This window comes from Silene latifolia, chromosome Y, assembly GCF_048544455.1.
Source record: "Silene latifolia isolate original U9 population chromosome Y, ASM4854445v1, whole genome shotgun sequence".
Taxonomy (NCBI): Eukaryota; Viridiplantae; Streptophyta; class Magnoliopsida; order Caryophyllales; family Caryophyllaceae; genus Silene; species Silene latifolia.
In genome coordinates this window covers 98,714,697-98,727,946 of record NC_133538.1, presented here as the reverse complement: position 1 = coordinate 98,727,946, position 13,250 = coordinate 98,714,697, and the positions used below count along the sequence as shown (strand labels likewise).

The 13,250-nt window shown below is 35.4% G+C and overlaps 1 long non-coding RNA gene and 1 pseudogene across 2 annotated transcripts; both read right to left on the bottom strand.

Annotated features, from left to right (window-relative positions):
• Nucleotides 1-7,048: 7,048 nt before the first annotated feature.
• Nucleotides 7,049-11,145, bottom strand: LOC141626701 (uncharacterized). Of its 2 annotated transcripts, XR_012536294.1 has the most exons (3): nt 10,430-11,139; nt 9,610-10,219; nt 7,049-7,092 (listed from the first exon to the last, which is right to left on the bottom strand). It is a non-coding gene; the product is annotated as an uncharacterized LOC141626701 (long non-coding RNA). The 2 variants fall into 2 exon arrangements; XR_012536293.1 differs by lacking the exon at nt 7,049-7,092 and having other exon boundaries at nt 9,532-10,219; nt 10,430-11,145.
• Nucleotides 7,307-8,300, bottom strand: LOC141634243 (hypothetical protein At1g04090-like; annotated as a pseudogene).
• Nucleotides 11,146-13,250: the final 2,105 nt, after the last annotated feature.

The following is a 13,250-nucleotide window of genomic DNA, read 5'->3' as shown; positions in this document are numbered from 1 at the left end:
TTTGTTTACGGTCTGTGAATGCATCATTCTTGCTTTGTCAAAGCTAATTTGGTTGAGTCCGGTGGTCCGTCAAATGCTTTGAAAAGTTCAAGGGTAAGGGTAAGGCCAAGGTTGGTCGGGGTAAGGGTAAAGGAAAGAAGACCGATCCAGGGAAGTACACTAAGCCGGTTGCAAAGATTCGAGAAGCCTAAGGGTCCTTTGGTTTGCTATGTTTGTGGGAAACCGGGTCACAAAGCCTACCGATTGCATCGATAAGAAGACTGTTGAAGCTGAAGCCAATCTTTGTGACTGATGATGTCATTCTTCTTGTGGTTGTTGAAGCTAATCTGGTGGGTAATCTTCTTGAATGGGTCTTGAATCGGCGCTTCCAGGACACCTCTGTCTTTGATAAGGGGTTATTTCTTGAGTTCGAGGAGATAGGCGATGGGGAATGCGTCTACATGGGTAATTCTTCACTGCAAAGATCACGAGGCAAAGGCAAGATCTTTCTCAAACTCACCTCGGGAAAACACTTGCCCTTAATAATGTTTTATTTGTACCTACATTGCGTCGAAACCTCGTGTCTGGTGCCTTGTTAAACAAAGCGGGCATGAAACTTGTTTTGAGGTGACAAGGTTGTAATGTCGCGCAATGGGGAATTTGTGGGCAAGGGTTATCTGTCTGGGGGTCTTTTTGTATTGAACACTGATTCTGTTTTTAATAATATTGCATCTACTTCGCTTATATATTTGAGTCTATTGATGTTTGGCATGGTAGATTAGGTCATGTGAATATCGACTACATTAAAAAACTTAAAACCATGAGTTTAATTCCAAGTTTGTCGAGTCAAGAATTCTCTAAATGTGGTAGCTGTGTTGAGGCTAAATTCACAAAGAAACCTAGTAAACCTGTGACAACTAGGAATACGAGTCTTCTTGAGTTAATTCACACCGACCTAGCTGACTTCAAAAATGTTGCAAGTAGAGGTGGCAAGAATTATTATGTGACTTTTATAGACGACTGTTCGAGGTACACTCGAGTTTATTTGCTTAAGACTAAAGATGAAGCAGAACAATCGTTTATAAACTTTAAAAATGAGGTCGAAAATCAACTCGACAGGAAGATTAAAAGGGTAAGGTCTGATAGAGGTGGTGAGTATAAATCCAGTTATTTAGCAGACTTTTGTGCTGCAAACGGTTTAATACATGAGACTAGTCCACCTTACTTACCCCAATCCAATGGTGTAGCTGAACGTAAAAATAGAACTTTAAAGGAAATGATGAATGCTATGCTTTTAAGTTCTGGCCTATCTGACGATATGTGGGGGGAAGCAATTCTTTCAGCTTGTCACATTCTTAACCGTGTACCTCATAAGAAAATTGACAAGACACCCTACGAGATTTGGAAGGGCTATCCTTCTAACCTGAGTTATCTTAGAGTGTGGGGGTGTTTGGCTAAAGTGGGTTTACCTGACTTTAGGAGACCTACCGTTGGACCTAAGACCTATGATTGCGTTTTTATAGGTTATGCTCAAAATAGCTCTGCCTATAGATTTATGTCTTTGAGTGACCGTTCTATATCTGAGGCTAGAGATGCCGAATTTTTTGAGCATGTTTTCCCTTTTCAGAAAAATGTTGTTTCATCTACTTCATTACCTGTTGCATCTATTGATATGTCTTCACATGCTAGTTGTAGTAGCACTCCTATTGATCATGCTGTTCAACCTAGGAGGAGTAAAAGACCTAGATGTCCAAAGGATTATAGTGATTATGTTACAACACATTTATCTGAATATGGATACTCTGTTTGTGCAAGCGATGAGTTTGTTTCAGCCTTTTTAATAGAGGATGACCCAAAAACCTATAGTGAGGCAATGAAATCCATTGATGCTAATTTTTGGAAAGATGCTATTAAAAGTGAACTTGATTCTATTGTTTCTAATCAGACTTGGGAGTTGAGTGATTTACCTAAAGGTAGTAAACCCATTACGAGTAAATGGATCTTTAAAAGAAAATGAGACTGACGGTACAATAGAAAGGTTCAAAGCTAGACTTGTAGTTAGAGGCTTTACACAAAAGAAGGGCATTGATTACTTTGATACCTATTCTCCTGTGACCAAAATTTCGACTATAAGAACTCTTGTCGCTTTAGCTGCTATTCATAACCTTATTATACATCAGATGGATGTTAAAACTGCTTTCTTGAATGGTGAGCTAAAGGAAGAGATCTATATGTCGCAACCTGAAGGGTTTGTGGTTAAGGGTCAAGAGAATAAAGTGTGTAAACTGAACAAGTCACTTTATGGTCTGAAACAAGCACCTAAACAGTGGTATGAGAAATTCAACACTACTTTGATGAGTAATGGCTTTATAATTAACAATTCTGATTCATGTGTTTATTCCAAAGTAATAGAATCTGATTGTGTTATTATATGCCTATATGTGGATGACATGCTTATTTTTGGTAACAATTTAGATGTGATAATTAAAACCAAAGAATTTCTGTCATCACACTTTGAGATGAAGGACTTAGGAGAAGCTGATGTTATCCTAGGAGTTAAGGTTATCCGAAACTCCAATGGAATTTCTTTGAGTCAATCTCATTATGTTGAAAAAGTGTTGAAAAAGTTTAAATTGCTTTGATGTTGTGCTCTGCTAGAACACCCTATGATTCTAGTATACATTTGAGTAAAAACTTGGGTGATGAGTGTTTCCCGGGGAAGAGTATGCTAAAATCCTAGGGAGTGTGATGTTTCTTATGAACTGTACTCGACCAGATATTGCATATGCGGTTAGTAGGCGAGTCGTTATACACATAACCACAGTAACGAACATTGGAATGCTCTTCGTCGTTTGCTAAAATACCTAAGAGGAACAGTTGATCTGTGTTTGCATTATGGTAAATTTCCTGCTGTGTTAGAAGGATATTGTGATGCAAATTGGGTTGCAGGTAACGATGAGATTTGTTCTACTAGTGGTTATGTCTTCACCATGGGTGGAGGTGCGATATCGTGGAAGTCTTCTAAACAGACTTGTATTGCACGCTCTACCATGGAGTCGGAGTTCATAGCTCTTGAGTTGGCAGGACAAGAAGCCGATTGGCTGAAAAACCTATTGGCTGATGTACCAGTATGGGGAGGACGGTGCCGACAGGTCTCCATCTTTGTGTGACTCGAAAGCTGCTATTGGCGTTGCAAAGAATAGTGTCTACAATTCGAAAAAGAGACACATGCGAATAAGGCACGCTGCAGTTAAACAACTCCTTGAGAATGGAGTGATTACTGTGGACTATGTGAAGTCCGAGAGTAATCTTCTTTGATCCCTTTACTAAGGGGTTGACTAAGAGATTAGTCGTTAATACGTCGAGGGGAATGGGGCTTAGGTCCTTAAGTCAAGGTTGAGATTGACTAGGTCCAAAGTTTCATTCCTATGGCATAGTATGATTCATAGCCTTTATGGTGGTGCGTTTGAGACGCACTTGATGAATTATACACCAGGTTGGACTTATGTCCTTAATGGCTCGTGTGAGAAGTGCTACTGAGAAGCACTTGAGCCACCTACGTAGGTGTGATGATCCTAAGACTATGAGAAGTCTTGAGGTCACCCTATTAGTACCAAGGTAACGCATGAAACTCTAAAAGAGCGCGTTGCACTCTGAAATCGCGGGACGGTCTTAATTAGAAGGTATGATATGTGTTGTGGGGGGTATCGACCGAAGCTCAGTTAGGAATTCAAATCGCAAGATATTCTCTCGCTGTAAGTAAGTTGTTTCCTCACTTCACTAAAGTGTCAATTCAAATCGAAAGATATTGATACCTAAGTATCCAATCCTTCCTTTACTCAGAAATTTCTTTCCTTTTCTCTTAGCCATCGTGGGGGATTGTTGGATTTGATGCCTTGAGAAAAGGCAAATTCAACTTTTGCTTTGTTTTGTATCCCACATCGGTGGTGAACAACAAAGTTGTGGGATTTATATATCCCTTTGTCCTTTGTATGGATAAGAGAATGGACCAAGGTGGGTTTTGTGTGTGTTTGTTGGGCCAGTGGGTTTGGGTCCAACACACACGCGCGCGCGCGCCGGCCCGGCCCGGCTCGAGCTCGGGCTCGGGTTTGGGTTTGGGTAGAGCCCCTGCGGGGCGGGCCCAAGGCCCGGTTTTACCTTTTTGGGCCTTTTGCGCTTTGAGAGTTTTTGGGCCGAGTTTGTTTGTGTGTTTGAATGAGTCAGTCAACACTGTTAGTGGGTGAGAAGTTTACTCCCCACTTTCAGTCATTGACTGCTGCGTTTTAGGGGACGGTTTTATGGCTCTCTTCTGCTATAAATACCGAGGTCTTCCTGTCAGTTTAACACACAACATAAACTCTCTACTCTCTTCTCCTCTCAAACCTCTTCCTCTCTCTATAATTTCTGGGTTCAGCTTTAAGTCCGTTCCAGGTCTTACAAATTCGAGTGGGCGAGTTTGTGAGGCAGCAGTAGTGTAATCCTTGGGGACTACCGGTCGTTGCTGATCGCCACCACGGTCGCACCGGAGAAATAGTTTTTAAGGCAGCGGTTCCGTACCGTGTCACTACCTTTCCTCTGTCGGTATTTCTGATCTTTGGCATTTATTTCGTTACTGCATCTTTATTCCTTTCGTAATTCTTTGCTGTTACAGAATTTACGAACAACACTGTATATGTCAATCATTGATTTTTCAAAGTACTGAGTATGAGCTAGGTTGCATGGCACTTTTGTAGCGTCCGCGTGTCGGACACGGTGTCCGACACGGACACGCCATGGACACACCCAAATACATTCTGGACACGCAAAAAACCATGTCCTTGGTTTTTAATTTAATCGGACATGTCTCGGACACGGTCCAACCACTTAGCCACTTAGAACACGGCCCGTGTTCGTCGGACACACCAAATATGCAAAATCCAAAACAAAACCCTCATTTTTCATTTCACACATTCACTACACTCAAACCAAAACCCATCCATCAGACCACCAACAATTCGACGGCACTTGTGACCTCACCTCGCCTCACTTGAGCTCGCCGTTGGTGTCTCCTCGTCGTCGCCGATCAGTCCAATACTACAAATTTTTGCCTTCCTTCTCTGTTTTCCCTAATCTATCAGTTTCCCCTAATTTCCAATTTTAGGGTTTGTGTTTGGATTTTCCTAATTCAATTCTATGAATTTGTAAAAATAGGTAATGAAAATTTGGTTTTATTAAGCCGTTAAGAATTATTAAGGTGTGATTAAAATGGGGCATTATTAAAATGGGTTATTAAGGTGTTTGGATTTCATTTTGAACTTTGTGGCTTTGTGAAATGGCAATTTGACCAAAAAGGACGAGAGGGTTGAAATAGTACGGAACTTTCTAGTGGATTATTGAGGACAAAGGATGAAGGGCTATTGTGGTTCAACTTTCTACTTGCCAAATGTTAATTTGACACCTGCTCAATTTACTTGGCTCAATTTCCGTATTGTTTATACGATTTACTTGGTTTAATTTGGGTTTGTAAATTATAATTAGGAACATTCTAGTTTATCACATGTTAGATTTTAAATGTATTAGACAATAATATTTGTTGTCATTTTATGAATTTCTGACCTTTAAATTGAAAGATCATAAATCTTAATTAGACTCTCTAATTAAAACAAATTATCTCATAATATGTCATTTTAGTTATCTATGTAACATGTATGCAAATATAAAAGCATAATAATAAAGATTAAAGAAAAATAATTTACCATTCCCAAGCAAGGTCAATTGCTAGGTCATGACCTTGCTTGGTCACACTAATCATCAATTAACAAAAAAATTATGGTGACCTTTGGAGAGAAGAGGTCAATTTGTGACCTTTGGTGGTCAATTTGTGACCTTTGGTGGAGCAAATTGACCCAACTCATGACCTATATGTGGCGATATGTGATTGGTTGACAATATTAATAATTAATAAAAATATATATATATGAAAAAGTGATATAATGTAGAGAGATGTAATTAGTTGGAAAGTGAAAAATGATTGGATTGATGACCTAGGTCGTGACCTTCTGCTTGGGAGGGTGAAAGTAGTTCAAGATAAATAAAGTGGGATTAAGAGTAAAACAGGGTCGTGATCTAATTAGCGCGACCTTTGCTTGGGGATGGTCTTACATTGATATTGATGGTAAAAATGGGCACAAACTAGATCACCTATCTAGTGTGTTCTTGAGCTAAATAAAATTGGATGATCCTCCTAGAAAAACCTTCAAAGAAAAGTCTCCTTCAAGTAGCACCCAAGAACAACACCCAAATAATCTTACAAGTATTAACTAGATACTTGTAAAATTTAACCCTTGATAATATATATATATATATATATATATATATATATATATATATATATATATATATATATATATATATATATATATATATATATATATATATATATATATATATATATATATATAGATTGGATTTGGTGATTTTGGTTCTTATGGTGAGTTGTGAGTTGGGGGAATCTCAACCACTAGATTATATTAGAGATGAGTGATCAAGATAAAATCTTACATGTCATATAAAACCATCGTCATTTACTTATTTTCTTCTCTTTTTTCTAATGTTACTTTTTTTTTTACTTTAATTTTTTTTTCTTTTTTTTTTTTTTACCTCGTGTTATTATGTTTTTTTTTTTACCACTTTGATTTTTGTTTTCTCTTATGTTTATCTTTAATTTACTCATTATGTTACCTTTTTTTCTTTTTCTTTTTGTACCGGATTTTTTTTACTTGAAATTTTTTTTACTCTTATTTTTTTTACCTCGTGTTATTATGCTATTATTGTGCTTTTTTTTACCTGGATTTTTTTTACGACTTTGATTTTTTTATTCTTTTTTTTTACAACATGTTATTGTGCTGTTATTGTTATTCCACTGTTATTGTGATATTATTCTGCTGTTACTTTGATTTTTTTTACGACTTTGATTTTTTTTCTCTTTTTTTTTACCATATGTTATTGTGCTGTTATTGTTATTCCATTGTTATTGTGATGTTATTCTCATTCATTGTGAATTTTTTTACGACTTTGATTTTTTTTTCTTTTTTTTACCACGTGTTATTGTGCTGTTATTCTACTATTATTCTGCTGTTACTGTGAATTTTTTTACGACTTTGATTTTTTCACTTTTATTTTTACCGCATGTTATTGTGCTATTATTCTGGTGTTATTGTGATGTTATTCCGGTGCCACTTTGATTTTTTTCTTTTTTTTTACCACGTGTTATTGTCTTTGTTATTCTCTTTGTTATTCTCTTTGTTATTGTCTTTGTTATTCTCCATGTTATTCTACAATTCTACACTCAAGGAGAGCAGTAATCAACTAATAACCATCTCTCATCTCCAAACCAGTTATCCTTCTCCTTAGGCCCCGTTGGTCCTTCTTCCCCCACAAAGCTCAGTCGGAAACAGCTCCATTACATTCTCCATTGAAAAACGGAATATTCTCGGGAGATGATTAATTATCTTGTTGTCTATTTCAGAAAACGCGTCATAAGTAACAGTTGGACCCCACTCTCTCATGTAATTAACCCAACACGGTTCCTCCACAGCATTTCCAAGATACTCCGCGGCAATGATCTTGTACTTCTAGTACTTCGTACTAGAGTCCACGAAGAACTTGCTTTTATCAATATCATTTCTAACACCAATCCCCAGCTTTGATGACCCTTGTATGTACGTTCCCGGGTGAGCATAAGTGGCATGTCTACATTTGGAAGCATAAATAATTGCCTTGTTTCCATTTATATATTCCAGTGTACTTGCATCGACCCACCTACCACCGATGTGTTCAGAGCAGTAAATGCTCAATAACTCTCCGTTAAAATTACTTACCCGAAGAGTAAAGTGTTCCCGATCCACGACATGCTCGCCAATACGATTCAAAAAGATATTAGTCAACCCGACTTTAAATGGGTTGCCGGACCATTGAAGGGGCAAAATATCCACATAGCAATATCTGTGAAAGTACCACCAAAGGTGGGTCTGTGCTCTCCAAGTTCCACATAGCAAAACTACTGCAACATCATAAGAATAGTCAAAATATTAAGCAGGATGAAGCAGCACTTCAAAGCAAAATGTATTAAAGTGGTCCAAGAAGCTACAGAAGATTATATTGATGGAGTTTGGTTTGAAACTTTAATTTATGAGCTAAAATGCTTTACAGGTATCCTTGGTGACAGCGTATCGTAAGACACAAACTGGAATATGTAAAATGCTCAGACATCTAGACCTATCCTTACCTTCCGATACCAATAAGAGCAATCGCAAACTCAGTAAACTGTACAAAACCGTCATAATGTGCCCAACACTATCAGCATATAAAATTATTGATTGCTAGATAACTTCGAATCAACACTGTCAGATTCAGGTTTGGTTGAGCTTGTCCCAGATTCAACTTTAAATGGGTCCTCTTTTATCTCTACGCGAAATTGCGGACAAAAACCTAAAATTAATTGAATTTGATGGAAAATGTTAGAACAATTGCTTACCAAATTGATTGAAACGGCGGTAGAAATGTTCGAGAGAGAAAGATATTGAGTGAGAACAAACGATGAAGAATGTGCGATTGTGATGAAGATGAAATGATTCCATGTTATGTTGGTTTCAATTTGATTTTAATTGTTAATTTATTTGTGGTGGGGAGAATGACAGCGTTTTGCATACTTTATTTTATTTATTTTTTGTTTAATCTCAGTCGTTGGTTCTCTTGATCCAATGGATGAGATTTTCCAAACTCACAACTCACCATAAGGACCAAACTCACGAGATCCCGCCTCTATATATATATATATATATATATATATATATATATATATATATATATATATATATATATAGAGAGAGAGAGAGAGAGAGAGAGAGAGAGAGAGAGAGAGAGAGAGAGAGATTGGATTTGGTGATTTTGGTTCTTATGGTGAGTTGTGAGTTGGAGGAATCTCAACCATTAGATTAAATTAGAGATGAGTGGTCAATATTAATCTTAGTTGTATTGTTATTTAGTTTATTTTCTCTTTTTTCTAGTGCTACTCTTTTTTTTTTTTACTTTAATTTTTTTATCTCTTTTTTTTTTTACCTCATGTTATTATGCTTTTTTTACTACTTTGATTTTTTTTTTCTCTTATGTTTTTCTCTAATCTCATTATGTTACCTTTTTTTCTTTCTCTTTTTGTACCAAATTTTTTTTTGCTTGAATTTTTTTTCACTCATTTTTTTTTACCTCGTGTTATTATGCCATTATTGTGCTTTTTTTTTTCCTTTGATTTTTTTTCCTCTTTTTTTTTTACCACATGTTATTGTGCTGTTATTTTGCTGTTATTGTTATTCCGCTGTTATTCTGCTGTCACTTTGATTTTTTTTACGACTATGATTTTTTTTCTTTTTTTTTAGCACGAGTTATTGTGCTGTTATTCTACTGTTATTCTGCTGTTATTCCGGTGTCACTTTGATTTTTTTACTACTTTGATTTTTTTTACCACTTTGATTTTTTTACTCCTTTTTTTTACCACATGTTATTGTGCTGTTATTCTGGTGTTATTGTGATGTTATTCCGGTGCCACTTTGATTTTTTTACGACTTTGATTTTTTTTTCTTTTTTTTTTACCACGTGTTATTGTGCTGTTATTCTACTATTATTCTGCTGTTATTGTGATGTTATTCCGGTGTCACTTTTGTTTTTTTACTACTTTGATCAATACCAAATTTGCTCTTAAACTAAATGACGCGCGACTTTTACTTAAATATTAATCACTCTTATCTCTCTCTTCGTCTTGGGTGTTGACCATAAGTTTAAGAGTATCGTATTTGTGGTGGTTTAATATGAGGAATGAACCAGGCTAACAATAGGATTAATTACCTGCTGATAGGTTATGATTCCATGTTACCGATTATTCAAAGTTTCAAACAAATGCACAAAAAATGGACTTGAAGGCTAAAGCAAACAAACATACATCTAGAGCATTAGTCCCTTTGTCATTGCTTATCCCATGGATGACAACTGATCTCGGACACTGTCCAAATCTGTTTGACTTAATATCGACAAGGAGGAATGTGAGTTGGTTTTGGCAACAGATGCCGGACCCTTTTCAAATCGATTAAACATGGTTGACATGTAACTGCTTTTGGGTTTGTACTTGGGAAATCTAAAGACATCCCCGTGAATATATTTCCATCCAGTTTCTTCCTCATCTTCAGCTGTTTCCTCATCATGTGCATACCTTTTCACCAAATTAACAAAATAATTAGCACTAACCGTAATATTAATTAAACATCAGTCATCTTAAACGTTATGAACAAAACAGCCACTATCATGACTTGAAAGAAACAGCTACATGTCAACCATGTTTGCAATTTGCTATCTAGAAGTAAAACTTGGCAAAAAACTAATAAATATACACAAAAGTGAAGGTTATATTTAAAGTTCTTACTTGACAAAATCATTCTTGAGCACACGCATGAGAATCGTCGCAAGAAATCCTGTCAGCAAGAGCACTGTATCACTCTGAACCAACCACCGCTGTTCCAATCACCAGCATCCACGCAAGCAACCTGCTCCGCTCCTCTCCTCTCCACCCCCATTAATTTCACCACACCCTTCACCAGTCTAGTACCTCACCATTGAACCTCATCCGGACACTCGCACCACCATAGGACTCCCTCGTCCACCAGTTTGCATCAACTTGGTTCGACATGGCACCGACCGCAATATCAGCTCACATCGAACTCCTACACCACCGCAGTAGCCAACGGTTCATCATCAATTATGCAGGAAAAATAAAATTAAAAAGAAATTCGGGAAAAAGTGAGTGTTCTTAATATACAGTAGTGGGTAATATAAAAGAGCTCGGAATGGATAAGAAAAAGGAGAAACGTGAAATGAAGACGATGATCGGAAACTCAAGCACAATCCTAGGCGAGGTAGCATAATTAATTAATGGTAATGGTGATGAAAAAAGTGAATTGAGAAGATGAAACCAGTATATAAATATATACTAGTAGAGTAAGTAAATAGAGCAGTAATGATTCGAGAGATTGATTCAAATTGAATTGAATTGATTTGGGGAAACAAGATTTACTTTAATTTAATATAATTTTCTGGGAGAATTTTTAAGGAAGACAAAGAGAAAGAGATAAGAGTGGTTAATATTTAAGTACACGTCATTCAGTTTTCATGGTTGCTGGGCTAATCTCAATCGCAAGATCTATTTTTATCAATGGTCCATATTTTAAAGCACAAACTCACAATTCACCGTAAGAACAAAACTCACGAGATCCCGCCTCTATATATACATATATATATATATATATATATATATATATATATATATATATATATATATATATGTTGGAGCTTGTGTCCTCCACAAATTAGTGTGATAACATTTGTAAATCTCTTACAGGTTCACAAGGGTATACTTCGTATTTTATCAGTTGATTAACGATTACCTAATAACGGTTGGCTTGCTAGAAAGTTTGACGTTATTATCATACTGATGGCGGTGATCAACTGGTCCCTAAAGGTCACACCTAAAGAATGTGTTTGAGAGATGTGGTTATGGAAATGTAATCACATTGATGCCTTATATGACTAAACAGTTAGTCAATGTGTTGATGAGACGATTATTTAATGCCGATTAAATAATATTAGCGGAGATGAATTAACTGTCAATTCGTAAATTGAATATAATATGTTATATTTAATTAATGTATATAATGTTAAGCTTGGACGAATTAATATGTTAATTCGTAATTAAATGTAATCGGTTATATTTAATCAACAAGATGAATGTGTCATAGTGGTAATAGTAAGGGTACTCAAACCAAGAGGTTATGGGATCGATCCTCACTAAATGACAATTTATATTTAACACATTTTATACATTTTTTGGAATAACCAAAAATAAGGATTTTTATCCTCATTTTTGGTAATTGCCAAAACCGAAAATAAGGAAATTATACTCCTTATAATTTCGGAAATGGGCCGAAAATAGGAAAAGAAAAATCTACCCTATTCTCTCCTTATACCCGTTTTTATAAAGGGGAGAAGGTGATTTTTCCTAACCTAATTTTTCTATCTCACTCTTACCTCTCATCTAAAAACACAAAAACTGAAAACCCTAATTAATTTTACTAAAAATTCGGGGATCGATTCTAGCAACAAGTTAAGGGCATATCTCATATCGTCTTGGGTGCAACTGATAGGCGAATATCAACTTTGATATTGTTCTTAGGCCGTTTTTGCTAGGACCGAAGGTTATTTCTTAATCCTTTACGTTTTTGTTTATGCAATTCATTTTATAACTAGTTTCATCATTATAAATTTCGTTATAGTCCTTAAATTTAAAGGGATGCATACAGATAAATCCCACAAATGGTATCAGAGCCAAGGCCACGAATTTTAATTTTGACGATTTTCATAAAATTGGATGTAAACAATTTTAGGGTTTCGAAAAAAAAAAAGAGGCACACGGCTGAAATTTTTTTTATGCCGAATTGTTTTTTTTGCAGCCGCTTTCGTTCTTCTTTTGTTGTTTTGATTCCATTTGATTTATTAATATTATTGTTTTAATAGGTTAAAATGATAATATAATGAATTTGTAGATGTGTTGATTTAATAAAATTTAAATTGATATGTAAATGGAATTGCTTAGTTTTATTGATGATAAATTATTTTTTGCTATATTGTTTTTGGCATAAATGGTTCTAAATTGTTGTTTAGAATCATGTTTCATAAATTTACATGTTTAAATTATAAGATGAATATGCCAATCTTGTTAATAGCAACAATAAGCGATTTTGTTCATCAATAATCATGTTTTTGATAATTTAGGGCATAATGCCGATTTAAAAAAATTGGGACGACTGTTTTAATTTTTTTTAGCCGTGGAAAAAAAATTTCTTCTGTTTCTGTTACTGTTCACGTATGGACAGAATTAAAAAAAAAACTTTTTTTGATTTTTGTTTCGGTTTTTACAGAAAAACCGTGAAGAAAGAAAAAAAACGAGCTGTTTTGTTTTTTTTTGCTGCATTGCCGAGAACTTTTATAAAAAAATTTTTTTTTATTGTTTTTGGCCAATAATTATAATTATACATTTTAATGTATGATTAATTGTAGTGAAAAGGTTCACATATAAAGATACCTAATTATTTTAAAGCGGTTTAAAATATTGATGAATTAATTCATATTACAAGTTTAATATGAATTAAGATTGAAATTAATGTGATTAATTGAGGAATTGTCACTTAATT